Below are 12,485 nucleotides of genomic sequence, written 5' to 3'. Positions count from 1 at the left end.
AAGGAGAAAGGGGCGGCCCAAGGGGGCTGCGCACCTCCCCCCTCCCCTAGTACTATTAGGACCAGGAGAGGTGGCCGGCCACCCCTCTCCCTCTTTCCCCCTTGGGAATCCTAGTTGGAATAGGATTGGGGGGGAGTCCTACTCCCGGAAGGAGTAGGACTCCTCCTGCGCCCTCCTCCTTGGCCGGCGCCCCCCTCCCCCTTGGCTCCTTTATATACTGAGGCAGAGGCACCCCAGAAACACACAAGTTGATCCACGTGATCTATTCCTTAGCCGTGTGCGGTGCCCCCTGCCACCATATTTCTTGATAATACTGTAGCGGAGTTTAGGCGAAGCCCTGCTGCTGTAGTTCATCAAGATCGTCACCACGCCGTCGTGCTGACGGAACTCTTCCCCGACACTTTGCTGGATCGGAGTCCGGGGATCGTCATCAAGCTGAACGTGTGCTCGAACTCGGAGGTGCCGTAGTTTCGGTGCTTGATCGGTTGGATCGTGAAGACGTACGACTACTTCCTCTACGTCGTGTCAGCGCTTCCGCAGTCGGTCTGCGTTGGGTACGTAGACAACACTCTCCCCTCTCGTTGCTATGCATGACATGATCTTGCGTGTGCGTAGGAAATTTTTTGAAATTACTACGAAACCCAACAGTTTCACCTCTTCACATGCCAATGTATTTTCCATGTTGTGATGGAGGCATTTTTTGCCTTGTCCACCCAAGAGGCCATTGAGTTTGCCGGAATGTCGATTAACTTCTATTCCGGCAAATTCGGGTACTCCATATGTCCTATTTTCAGCAAAGGTCATGCTGAAATTTTCCGTGAATTTTAGCATGACTTTGCTAAAAAGAGGACATATGGGGTACTTGCGACTAATGCATGGACCGGGGTATCTTAGTACTTAGTTAAGTAGGATCAACTGCCCCGCCATTCTTGCTGCATTAAACCATAGGTGGCAATAGAGCCAAGTGATTAGTGCCAAGTGATTAGGCCCAACCTAGGGTGCCTCGGCATCGATAAACCCTAAATGATGAAAACTTAACTTGGCTGCCCCGGATGCCTTGGTGTCGATGAGAACATAAATGATGTACGCTTAGGCTTTTAGGGTGCCTCGGCGTCGACAAACCCTAAATGATGAAAGCTTAGGCTTTTAGGGTGCCTCGGTGTCAACAAACCCTAAATGATGAGACCATGATCTTGTTCCTTGACAATAACCAACTTTTTGACCAAACTTTTTTCCTATTTAGAGCGAAACATGGCCCACAACGATGAGGCCGGTGGTTCGGGCGGCAAGCAATTCTGGAAGCTGTCCCAGGATATGTCGTCATCATCATCGAACGACGAAAGTCTCCCGACAGAGTGCAACTGGTGCCACGACAATCGAGGTCTGTGCGACATGCCTCACCTGGACGATGATCGGCGCTTCAGCTCGAGGAGACCTTCGAAGTCGAAACGGTACACAACGACGACAAGTGTTATTTTAATAATTAAGCATTACTTCAACTATTTCAACGTGTAATTTTCATCTTTTACAATTCGAGTATAGCTTATCCCATGCCATGCAAGACGCTATGTCTTGGAGAGGATGGATTTTGAAGACCATGAAATTTCTGAAACAAAGAAAATTCACCTAAGGACTCATCACGATGTGGACTTTGAAGTAAATCTATATAATTCTGAGAGCGTAACCCATTTTGGTTGCAAAAATTGGGAAGCATTTTGCAAGATGTATGGTTTTGATGAGGGTATGCTTATCACCATGGATCTTGGTAATCCTGACATCAACCAAGACAATATGGACATTTGGGTCCTTGTTGATACGCCTCCAGTTCTACCGCTATGTGAGTTTCTCAAACATAGTTATTAGCTAATTTATATTGTTTATTTCAAAATAGTTGACAGCTTATTTCCATTGATAGCTTATTTTTATTGTTCAAAGAATGTGCGGGAGATGGTAGACAAAACCCACTACACCGATGACTCCGAATTAACAACTTACAAAGAGAAAAATCATCTGGTCGGATTTTGTACTGACATTGAAAATTAAATTATCCACAAACAAATTCCTCAACATTATGGTAAATACGTGCCACTAGTGCATGTGTTCAACTACGGTAACTACCATGGAGATACCCTGGTAAGATTTTTACTATTACGACATCCGTGCATCTTTTGCATACTTCTAAAACTAGTACATCATTGCTAACTATGAAGTTATTACTATGTTTTTCAACAGATAATCCCAGAGAATTGTGTGCCTCATATGATGTATCTGAAAGGTAGTGTTAATGTTTTGAACATACAGCAAGGTCATCCTACGAATCTCAACTGTCCATACGAGATTTCTAAAAGAAGTGGAGACATGAAAATCAAAGGACGGAAAAAATGTATGGACAATCGTAAGGAGCTTCTTGGAAGCAAAAGGAAGCGAAGCGCAAGAATTGGAGACAGGATGTTCTCCGTTCTCCATAATGGAGAGTCAGGGTCTATATTGTTTTATGCTATTTTAGCTTAAATAGGGTATTTAGGTCCTGCCTAATACTGATGATCATGTGCTGATGAACAATTAAGTAGGGTTTGGTTCGAAGACTATCAAGATGATGATCGTATGACTTGTTATGAATAACGAGTAGAAGTTGTATGATGATGATTAGTAGGACTTGTTAGGATTAGTATTACTTCCGACAAACTCGATACTCGCAGTCTTGAGACTTGTAATGTTCTATCTTTGTTCGGTCTTTTCAATTCGGAGACTAATATGATGAATTATATTCGGAGACTAATATGATGAATTGTATTCAGAGACTAATCTTCTATTGTATTCGATGAATCTGTTGTTGATGTGTGCTGTCTATATTTTGTCCAATTATACATTTTGTAACCTGTGCAAAAAACAGAAAATTAAAAAATTAAAAAAAACTAATATTCATACTAATGGCGCATCACATCACAGTGCGCCATTAGTATGCCAAAGGATACTAATGGCGCATCATTAAGCAGTGCGCCATTAGTATGCCGAAGTTACTAATGGCGCATCTTGTTGTGCGCCATTAGTATGCCAAAGCACCTGGGTATACATGGCCCCCTGGGAGGCATACTAATGGCGCACTGTTGTATATACTAATGGCGCATCTGAGGTGTGCCATTAGTATACCAGATACTAATGCGCACAAGTGGTGCGCCATTAGTAAAATATACTAATGGCGTGGCACTAATGGCGCACCACTAATGCGCCATTAATGGCCAAATTAGGTGCGCCATTAGTAGGCCTTTTCCTAGTAGTGATACATGCACACTAGCACCCATGTCAATCAACCAATCAGGAGAATGACATGTTGAAATTATTGTGGGAAATATACCATACCCAGCATCCTTCATGTCAGTGTCACCCATGACAACATTAGCGGTCTCGCCGCCTTTCTCAAGATGACGCTTGTCATAATGATTAGGGCAACTAGGAGCCCAGTGACCAGGATCTCCAAACACATGACAAACACATTTCTTCTTGTCATTCTTCTTCTTGAAGTTCATGTGCCGTGCAACCTTGTTCTTCCCATCAAACTTTGCTTTACCATCAAATTTTTGCTTGTTCTTGAATTTGTGGGACTGTAAGTTTTTTGCTTTTGTACCACATTGGCACTAGATCCTTCCTCAACACCTTGAGCATGTGTGTCCTTTGCTCTCGCCTTTTCTTGCACATCAACAATACCAATTAGATCCGGAACGGAAAACTCATGTCTCATGTGTTTCAGAGAGGTAGCAAAGTTCCTCCACGAGGGAGGAAGCTTAGTGATGATGCCTCCAGCAACAAACTTGTCCGGTAACATACAATTGAAGTGCTCAAGTTCTCTAGCAAATGACTGTATCAAGTGAGCTTGCTCAACCACGGAGCGCTCATCAGTCATCCTATAGTCATAGTTTTGCTCCATGATGTACAGCTTAGTGCCGGCACCCGAGACCCCAAACTTGGCCTCGAGGCCTCGAGTGCGTCCCACATATCTTTTCTATTATCAATTGACGCATCATAATCTCCTTCAGGTTTGCCAAGAGTGCCGTCATAGAGCCCGGATGGGGAAGATCGTAGCAACAGCTCAGAGATTGGAACCCAGTGGCGAGTGGAAGAAGAAGTTCTCGTGTGTCTCTCTAGAGAGGAGCGACCTCCCTTTTATAGGCACAGAAAACGAAGAGAGGGAGACGAAGTGAACAGCCAACAACCGAAGGGATGTGCCGTTCGGCGTGGCATGGCGTGGCGGGTGATGGTGGAGCGTGCGTGGATGTCCCTCTTGTTCTCGTGCTCATACATGTGGGGAAACAACCCACCTTATAAGAAGGTCCAACTCCCTCCAAACTAGCAATATCTTATCTTATATATTTATTAATTGGAGGCACCTTTCAAGCTGTTTAATTAACCCACATCATCAATATTAATTGTAGCGTTGGATCGTAGAATTTACGGCCAGGATAGAAACAAAAGTTGCGTAAAAAGATGGTGCAGTAAAATAGGATCTGCCACGTCCATGGGTAGTGAAAAAAAGTTAGAAGCCTACACGCATGAAAACCCCACGATGTCCATCGTTCGTGGGAAAAAATAGAAACTTCCCCGCATGAAAACTCCATCATATTAATTGTAGCATTGGATCGTAGAATTTACGGCCAGGATAGAAAGAAAAGTTGCGTAAAAAGATGGTGCAGTAAAATAGGATCTGCCACGTCCATGGGTAGTGGAAAAAAATTAGAAGCCTACACGCATGAAAACCCCATCATGTCCATCGTTCGTGGGAGAAAATAGAAACCTCCCCGCATGAAAACTCCACGATAGATGGAAAAGGAAAAAGGAATCCACGAATAGAGACCTGCATGGATGAAAACTCCACGATGTCCACCGGTAGTAAAAAAAGAAATTTCCACAAGTGAAAACTCCACGATAGATAAAAAACGAAAAAAAAGAGCACGTTGCAGAGAAATATTCCACAACCATCTAGAGGGCAGGTACGTCCTCCCCAACTAGATTGCGGATAGAAAAAATCTGCAGATTCAAAAAAAAAACTAGGAGTAGTCCTGCACACTTACTCTACCAAATCATTAGAAGGGCAGATTCCAGACGAACGCACAGACCGAGGACGTTCCCTTGCCATCCATGGAGACAATGATGCGGAGGCCATCGAGGATCAGCAGTGATAGGGCGTCCTCGACGCAGATGCAGCAAGAGGTGTCGGTAGACGTGACCCACTCGCCGTCAGGGTAAAGCGTGCGACAGTGATGGGGTAGGTGTGCACAATGTAGGCTCAGGCGTCGAGATCGATGTGCAGGCCTCGGGAGATGATGCAGCGGTCAGCGTAGTAGACAATCTGAAACATACCTCATGCGCCTCAAGTTCATCCCCGTTCTCATCATCTCCACACTGACGCTCCCATATGAAACTGGACGCAACTCGACCACGCTCATCTGGCTCGGTATTCACACCAGGCCCCATGTCTACTCAAATCATAGCTCCACTGCCTGCAGCTGCTGGATAGGAAACCTTGAGACGCTGCATATTGCTGCCATCAGTTCAGTCCACGAGTTGAGGTAAGTACCACCCTTGATCTGTTGGTGAATTGCTTCCAGCAGACATCACGCTACCTCTCATCTGTTGGTTTGATTCTATCACGGGAAACTAAGAACTCCAGCTCACCAGCAAGCAATACCTACGCATCATGTTTACCTGAAAGATTGTCTTTGGACACTTCGCATGAAATATCACCTTTCGGAGATGTCTCGAAGATGTCTTTCGGAGATGTCTCCAAGACTTACAATTTCACATGAAGTTGCAGAGGTGAGCAGATGAGATCTAGATCATAATCGGCAGTACGTCTGTACGTGCAAGTTAATTTGCTGACCTTTCTCCTGTTACCCGTGGCATGATTTTAATCTGATTGATGATTTTTATCAACTTGATGACAAATTGTGACCAGAGCTACTGTTAGGTGTAAAGGATATCATGTGAAGTTCAGAAACAGATTTATATCTGGGACTGATTACCTAAGCAAACAGTGTTGAAGTCCTAAATAGGTTAATATATGTTCATTAAGAGATGTCGGTAGATGTAGAAAGAAAGGGACACACTTTTTTTCTTCTTCTCAAATTTAGTCGCTCAGGCCATGTTCTCCCTGAATGTACGAGACATTTGATTGCCGGCATACTATTTTTACATGTGTTTCCCGCATAACGAGTTGAGTGGATGCTCTACTTCTAAGATCAGTAATCTGTTCGGGAACCTATTTCTGCGGTCAACAGCTTGCATAAGGTTTTAATAGTGCACAAGGAGCTTTGTGCATTTTCTGTCTCCCATTCATAGTATTATAGCATAGATCGAACCATGATATATAACAGTGTGTATGCTCCTCTATTTTCATTGAATGCGTACAATTAGTCCGCAAATATCATTCTCTTTGCTGTAGAATTTTCTTTTTTCTCTACCATACCAGAAGCAAAGAAAAAACTGTTGGCGAAAGTGACATCACAAGCATAATATAGAGTACTTCACAGGTTGATCGAGGTCTCATCGTCCTTACTTCTTCCTACCTCAAATGGTTAGTTCTCATCCCTGCACGGATTTCAAATATAGCTACGTGTCATGAATGCGTGCTTCTCATTTGTTGGTTCATAGTACATAATTATTTTCTCATGAACAAGATTCTCTAAAAAGGAACTATTTTCTCCACTAAGGGCTAAATCACCTAATCATATTCTCCCATTGAACAGATAAACTGATTATTGCATAGAATTTCCAATGTTTTTTGAACAGTCCGCTTCTCCTTATTGATCTAGGGGCAATGAAATAACAATATTTGTTAAATAACTCAAAACTAGAAATTTTTAATGTACCATTGAGATAATATCCTGCTCACCACTTGCAATCGTCATAGAATTGGTCTGTGCATTTATTTAACCTTCCAATTTGACACTGTGGAGTTATTAGACTGAGTAACCATGTTCACGCTCCTCAAAGCTTAACAATAATTCAACTATGGCCTATTTACTATCTACTTGCGACTTTTGTGTTACATACATAAGTTTCTCTCGAAATAAAAAATAACCATAGCAAGACAATGCTAAATAAAAAAGATCAAAGTTTCCCTGTAGTAAGACAATTGAAATCATAAATGTAGTTGAAACAATTGCAGAGCCCAACAAAAATTCTAATAAAAATAAGTAGGAAACACAGGCATTTCCGATCTCCTATTGGTAGTGCCAACTAAATTGATAGGAATCACCCAAAAGTGCCCGCAAAGGATTTTATACACTCCAAGTATGAAGATATGCTAACAGAATGAGTTAATTCAATTTCCTTAAAATAGCTAGCCCGTGCAGGTGCACAGGTTGATGACTAGTGACACTAAACTTTAGTTACACCTCTTACCTTGCACGAATGGATTGTGTGGGCTTCTAGGATTTATTAGAAATTTCCGAAACTGCTATTGGGCTGGCCCATAATTAGATAGACAAAATTCCGGCAATATTTTGGGATGGAGGGAGTAGTACTGATCCAACAACTCCCCACATGAATACCTCGTTGTTCATCGTGTCTCATATATACCTCGCCATTTTCACTCAAGCAGCGTCGACTTCTACAGTTGGAACACACTACCGTATTTAAGTATGTAGAAAAGGAAAAAAAAGGAGCAAATTTTTTTAGGGGAAGAGGAGGAGCTAATCTTGAGAGACAATAGATGACCTTCAAAACAATCTAAAAATGTATATGAGAATAAGAGACGTCCGGAAGAACCAAATCGTTGCAATGTAGATCATGCGTTGAGTTCTATTATACCTGTTACTAGCGCCACTGTAACAGCAGAACCATACTCTGAAGAGGCTGCCGTTTCAGGAGATGATGGGCACTGTGGCTGAGACGATCATAACCAGCTACGCGGGGTCCTAGACACAAACTTTCACGGAGTGGGGTACTGTTTGGAGTAGCTACTACTCCCTCCGTCCGCGAATAAGTGTACTTCTAGCCTTTGTTCCAAGTCAAAGTTTTAAAATTTTGACCAAATATATACAAAAGAGTAGTAATATATATGACATAAAATTGATATATTATGAAATTACAATTCAAAACGAATCTAGCGATACTAATTTAGTGTCATAAATGCTGCTACTTTTCTCTATAAATTTGGTCAAAGTTTTAAAAAACTTTGACTTAAGATAAAAGCTAGAAGTACACTTATTCATGGACGGAGGGAGTATATCTCACCACCTATTGGTGTTCCTACCGTTTAGCATGTCCTTACTAGCAGCTAACGCGCCCTTATTTTCCGCACATGGTTTTTTCCTTAATCTTTACCTAATATTAAAAGACAGAAGCTTTGATGGTTCTCCATAAGTCTATGCGTTTTTTTTCTTCTTATTAGTTCTTCATAAGTCCTTTCGTTATTTCGTTCACAGGCGCACGTATGTCCGGTTCTTCTCGCTCGTGTTTGTTTCGTACGTCCTCAGTTGGAGTCAAACTCTACATCCTGACCTCCTTCTCTAACCCTTCAATAAATATATCTGCTCGGAAAAAAAAGGAAGAGGTGAGGACGAGACTTAGTGGCTGGCTGCAGCGGCACCGTGCGGGCCTCCATGTCACGGGCGTTAATTAAACGGCACAACGCCGTGGATTTGTCGTCGGTGGCAGCTGTGTAGGGTTGGTGGCTGCAGCGCACGCCTGCCCAACACAGACAAAGCATGTTGGCCGGCTGCGTGCGTCTCTTGCGTCGTGCATGGCGTGTGTGTTGGCGACGCGAGGGCCGTCGTGTGCATGTTGGCCATCTACCTACACTGCTGCACGTCGACGAGACGAGACGGTGGCGCCTGCTCTGCCATCCCCTGGCCTCGCCACCCTCTCGCTGCTCGCATTCCCCGTCGCCCGCGACCCTCTTCCCTGCTCGCCGGCGCCTTTCCCTAGCTTTGCAGCCCGCTGTCCTCTGCTCTGCAGTGCACACGACCTAGACGGGGCGTCCTCTTCTGGCTCTCCCCACGGCAGCATTGTTCATTGCCTCGGGGGACGAGCACGGCCGACGACGCGCGGTCATGGCTTGGGGATCTGGGCTTCGAGCACGGTGGTGCGCGGGAATCGATCTGCAGGCTGAGCATGAAGAGCCACCGGAGCCGCGAGAGTCGAGGCCGCCGCCGGCCCCTACTCAACCCCCAACGCTCCACGAGATCATCCTGCCGGTCCACTTGGCGCTGACGCTGCTGCTGCTCCTGCGCCAGAGCTCAGCTATAGCTCGTCTTCTTCCTCCCTCTGTTCCTGACGAACTGCAAGCCCGAGCAAGCAGAGTGTCAGCTGGGACACATCATTCTTTGTCAGATACCAACTGCTTAGAGGTGTTCCTCTATGAATTAGCAACATTATCTACATAAATGATGGATTCTGGGAATGATGGCTCGTCTGGGCTGAGGTTCATATAATCCGGTCTGGAGGGGACTTGAGATAGCTTCAACCATCGGAAACATGTTTTCAGTGTATGTACAATTGGTATCTGCTTGCTATCTTTCATATTGCTATCGCCAAAGGAGACAACATTAATTGTGGCTGGTGAACTGGTGAAAATCTACTATTTCACACTGCAAGTGGTTTTCACGGGTGTACATGAAGTTCTCCTGTTATAACCTTGATTTCTCTGCCAGTAAAGTTGCATGCAGATCTGTTTGGAGGAGAATTATTTCAGAATAACTTCGAGAGGACTGGTCAATTGCCCATCACCTGGAACTGATATCAGCATGTGCTGCTATAACCAAAGGCATACTTTTGCTACTGATTACTGAACAATGTATGGTACAAGCGAGTACACAGCTGTTCCACCCATCTTTGATGTGCAGTGGGTGGATCAAATTAATACGAACTGTGAAGCGTATGGGCGGCGGCGCCGTCCGCCCGCCTAACCTTCCCTCTCCTGCTGCCTTTTCCCTCCCGCCGTCATCGGAGGACGTCGCTGGCGAAGCTAATGCGGCTGACGGCGGCAGCGGGCCCCTGCTTGTGGCTGATCTTCCCGAGGTCAGAGGACACGAAGAGATCAAATCGATCTATGATTGCCACTCAAAGCCAGATTTGCTCGTACATAGGTACGTCTACTCGGCTAGACGTGCATGTGTTCCCATGCAAGAAATCAATCAAGCTGTCTTTGTGCTTGGTTGAGGCTAGCACCTACGTGTTGAGTTCTCATCGATGGCGACGGATTCAAGCAGTGCTTCATGGCTGTTGGTGGCTGCCAAGCCGGCTATGGTGTCGTCAACGGTCAGATCTTGCCACTTGTACGTCGCTGCGCTTGGCTGTAAATTGGGTGGCACGGGCTCCCTCTCATGCTGGGATGCAAAGCTGTCGCTGGTATGGCTGCTATGTCTAGATTTGATGTGCTTCTGGGCTCCGCTCGCCCCGGCAGCAGCCTCGATGTGGATTGGAGTGACCACGGAGACTTCAGCGGTGAGATGTAAACTATAGACGTCGGCTTGACACAGAGGAATGGTGGTGCAGCAGCGACTGATATGTAGCTGCTGGGATCGTGGAAAAGTGGTGGTGACAGCACTTGAGTGACTTGATGATGGTGCTACTTGAGCACCTGGTCTCGAGTTTCGGGGTGAAAGCCTAGGCGACCTGAGTTGGTCATGCCTAGCAATGGCGATGTTTTTACGTCGTTACCTTGTTGAAGACATTGCTCAGATATGCTTGGACTATTTCTTCAGGGTGAAAACCTAGATTACGATCTTGAGTGGTTGGATCCGGTAACGGCGGCTATTGAGCGTCGCTCCCTTCTTGAAGGCGTTGCTGTTGAAGAACTTTGTCGCTCGTGTGGTGTCATGAGATGGTTGGTGCGAATATGGTCATTGGTGTAGTTTGCCAATTGTGGATCTGATCTCTTTGATGTCTTTTTTTCGCCTATGCATAGCTTTAGTCTTATATTACTTTGCTATTTGGTGGCGTATTTTTGTGTGCTGGTGTTGGCTATGTGCATCCTAGATATGCAGAGGCCGGATGTTCTCATTGTGTTTGTATCCTGCTTCATTATGAGCCAATAAAGTTCACCTTTTGTCGAAAAATGGGGATTATTAACCAGGTCAACTACCAGGTCATCATCCTCTTCAGTTTTAACCCGTTTTTGCTTAGTTTAACACAACATTTTGTTGTCTTCTTCTAGATGTGCACCACGTCGCTGATTAGCACAGGCTAGGTCTACAAATTCACTAACGACAAGTTTTGCTTTAGCAGCCATCGCACTAGCAACCTGAAACAGTGTGTTGGTGGTACACCTCTAGCATCTCAACCGCGAGGAACACCTCTCACTCGCTCTATCATAGCCTTGAAGTGCACTGTGGTCGTAGTTGTCAATCTCAAATGATCCATTGACCTTATACATATAGCTGCATTGTCATGTGGTTCATGATAACTGGTGCTCGTTTCATATAGCAACACACATGTAGCTAGAGATTGGTTTGATATAGTTATTGTGTTTTAGAAAATAATTAGCAATTTCTTCGATATAGTTGTAAATTAAATTTTTCGAGAGCAATTAGCAGTTCCGAATGCATTCCCAGTACCATAAATTAATAACCTAAAGTTATGGTTCTTCATCCATATCAGTTGATTATTATCTTTGTCATCTCTCTATAGCAAATCAAATAAAAAAGATCTCTCGTTGTCTGGCTCCATAGTGAAGCATGTTAATTTGTCTCTTCCGTTGCAATGCACGGGCATACGTACTAGTAACTGTATAATGAATGTTTGGCGCACTGTTCCTATTTGTTGTTGTTTCCCTGGGCGTATTAGGCTCTATGTAATTGATCTTTAAGTTTAGTGGCGAGTGAAAGATACAATCGTTATATCTCAAAAAATCGCCTTTAATGAGCGGTACGGGCAAAACGTAAACGGTACTTTGGCGTGAGCCGCCTCAATAGCAACAGCTACATGCGCTTTTTACTTGCATCTCGGTTTTTATGGTGAGGGAGTTTTCCAACCAGGTTTTTTGTGGTTTTTTCATGGAAGCCGGTTTCTTTCGTTCATTTCCTTTCAACCTTTTACACTATTATTTTTGATAAATATAAATTTCATACATGAACAATTACAAAAAAAGATATTGAACACTGTAAAAGTCATGAACATTTTTCTGAAATTTTCTTTTTAATTCGTCATTAAAAAAATGACAAACAATTTATTTATCCACAGATATGTTTCTAAGAATTATATTTTAGAAGCGCATATTTTGAACGTTTTGTTTGAAATATGAAGGTTTGAATTTGTATCATACGCTAGTACAACGAACGTTGTTTGCTTGCTGCGTGCTGATGACCCTACCTGCTTTCCCGCCGAATAGTGTTCTTTTTGTGCCTAGCTTGTTTGTGAGTGACACGATCCTTGGGGGCTTGTAGCATGTCCAACAGATACTACTATATTAAACCGGCTAGGTTACTCCTTGTTTCAACTTTTTTTGATTGTTCTACAAATTTGACACATGGCCGTCAGGCAAGGAG

Source organism: Triticum urartu, chromosome 7A (genome assembly GCF_056163025.1).
Source record: "Triticum urartu cultivar PI428250 chromosome 7A, HENAU_Tu73, whole genome shotgun sequence".
Taxonomy (NCBI): Eukaryota; Viridiplantae; Streptophyta; class Magnoliopsida; order Poales; family Poaceae; genus Triticum; species Triticum urartu.
The sequence above is the reverse complement of the archived record's forward strand: the minus strand, read 5'-3'. Positions refer to the sequence as shown.